At 36.0% G+C, this 2,541-nt stretch overlaps 1 long non-coding RNA gene across 2 annotated transcripts; it reads right to left on the minus strand.

Annotated features, from left to right (window-relative positions):
- Positions 1-241: 241 nt before the first annotated feature.
- On the minus strand, positions 242-1,957 carry LOC137575008 (uncharacterized). 2 transcript variants are annotated; one of them, XR_011032107.1, is made up of 4 exons: positions 1,266-1,957; positions 573-741; positions 337-461; positions 242-256 (listed from the first exon to the last, which is right to left on the minus strand). It is a non-coding gene; the product is annotated as an uncharacterized lncRNA (long non-coding RNA). The 2 variants fall into 2 exon arrangements; XR_011032106.1 differs by having other exon boundaries at positions 1,316-1,947.
- Positions 1,958-2,541: the final 584 nt, after the last annotated feature.

Raw genomic sequence — 2,541 nt, forward strand, 5'->3', positions numbered from 1 at the left:
ACCTTAATTAATTGCATTTGTTCACGCCACCGGGTGAACAGCAGTGAGCGGCGAAGAGCAGTGAGCGGTGAGGAGTGAGGAGGGTTTTTTGATCCTCGGCGTCTACGGTCACACCAGGAGGAGTGACTTGATTTTTTCCAATGGGCACCGCCATCACTAAGAATCGAGCCTTTCACCCGAACACCCGTTCTCTTGCATTTTTTTACGATTTGTTAATCACTTTCAACCCGAACCATTTCCGTGTGTGCCGGTTTACCTGTGAATATTATATAAATAATAAAACCTACATTTAGTTAACCGAAGTTTCTCGTGCGTTTTAATTCACCACTCGCTCACCACAAACTGAAGAAATTGGCACCCGCCAACTCCTTGTATTTCATTTGGATCCTTCCGCCCCCCACGAACATTGGTCCTTCGAGCCGGATATCCTTCCGCTCCTCCAGCTTGCATCGGCGGAATTCCTGATAAGTACAAAATTTCATTATTCATTTCATTTACATACTACTAAAAGTGTGAGGTTTTCCCGCTTCTCCATAGCGACCTACACACTTTTACATATTGTATGTACATACCTGACCTGTTCCAAGGTTTCATGGTAGTTCCTAATCCTTAGCGTGATTGTCCAACGTTCTCATTTTACATTCCACGATTATCCATTTTCATTTATGTTTTTTTTTCCTCGCACTTGTCCAAATCCACCTTTTTTACATATGCATTCACATGTACATGTAATTTCCACAGCTGTTTGCCAAATCCGCGTAAAAGTTTAAAAAAAAAAAAAAAAAAAATTATTAAAGTGTTATAAAAAATAGGGAAAAATAAAAATCAAAGTGTTCACCGCGTTTTCTTATGTGTTGGAATAATAATCTTTAATGCCAAACTTATTTCCACACGCGCGTATCTACGTACATACATACATCGTCACCTGTTGATGTACGCGCATATGTACATACATATCCATATACATACAATCCCTTCGCACATTTACCACGACACAAAAGGCAAAAAAAATATTCTTTTTTTTAAATAGCACTTCACGTATGCACCGCGATTTCTTGCGCGTTCGAATTAGGTGCGAAATTAATTTCCTCACGCGTCTTTGGATACCGGTGCACTTGCTTACATACGTACATACATACATATGTATATGCTTACATAGTCATACATTGCACATACATATGTACATATCCACAACGCATAATACATTTCGGTGTCGCGCATTGATTTAACACAACCCCACATCCAATTAAATTACAATTACTTACGTTTTTTTTGTTGTTGTGAACAACGCGTGTGCATACATATCTATACTCACCTGTGTACTTATGCATGTACGTACACACATAGATCAAAGCATCTGTCCATATGCATTGATCGGTTGTTTTATTTGCGCACAACACTCGCTTGTTTTTCCGCACAACACTTGTTCTTGGTTTTTCCGCACAACCACAAAAAAAAATTATTCACATACATAATTAAACAACAAAATCAAAAACCAAATATATAAACAGCGGCCGACAGCTGTTTTCGGAGTAGTGGTGACACGTGAGTCGAGTCGTGATATCGATAGGCGGCTCAAGCGCGCCAAATTTAAATCACATTATTTCCGATTCTCTTTTTTCGCCTAATTATATATCCGCCCATATTTATAAAACAATACATATATATTTTTCCAGCATTATCGTGCCCACATTTATATATCCGTCCATATTTATAAATCATTTATATAATTTTTCCGGCCAACTTTTTGCGCTCACATATATATATCCGTCCATATTTATAAATTATATATATAATTTTTTCGGCCAGTATTTTGCGCTCATATATATATCCGCCCATATTTATAAATAAATACATATATATTTTTTCCAGCACTATCGGGCCCATATTTATATATCCGTCCATATTTATAAATTATATATATAATTTTTTCGGCCAGTATTTTGCGCTCATATATATATCCGCCCATATTTATAAATAAACACATATAAATTTTTTTCCAGCACTATCGGGCCCATATTTATATATCCGTTCATATTTAAAAACTATATATATATTTTTTCCGGCCAGTATTTTGCGCTCAATATATATCCGCCCATATTTATAAATAAACACATATAAATTTTTTCCAGCACTATCGGGCCCATATTTATATATCCGTTCAGCTTTAAAAACTATATATATATTTTTTCCGGCCAGCCTTTTGCGCTCATATATATATCCGCCCATATTTCTAAATAAATACATATATATATATTTTTTCCAGCACTATCGGGCCCATATTTATATCTCCGTCCATATTTATAAATTATATATACAATTTTTTCCGGCCATTATTCTGCGCACACATATATATCCAGATCCAGATTTATATAAAAACGTATTTTCCTTTTATCCTATACATCTTTGTTTATATATTTCATCCGTGTTTTGTTTTATACGTACTCCCATCGGTAATTTTCAATCCGCATTCGTGCGTTCGTATATTATTCCGCATCTATCCCCATTAAAGAGGCTTCGTTTCCGAGCCACACGCGAGAA

This window comes from Drosophila tropicalis, unplaced genomic scaffold (assembly GCF_018151085.1).
Source record: "Drosophila tropicalis isolate 14030-0801.00 unplaced genomic scaffold, ASM1815108v1 contig_1160, whole genome shotgun sequence".
NCBI classification, from domain to species: domain Eukaryota; kingdom Metazoa; phylum Arthropoda; class Insecta; order Diptera; family Drosophilidae; genus Drosophila; species Drosophila tropicalis.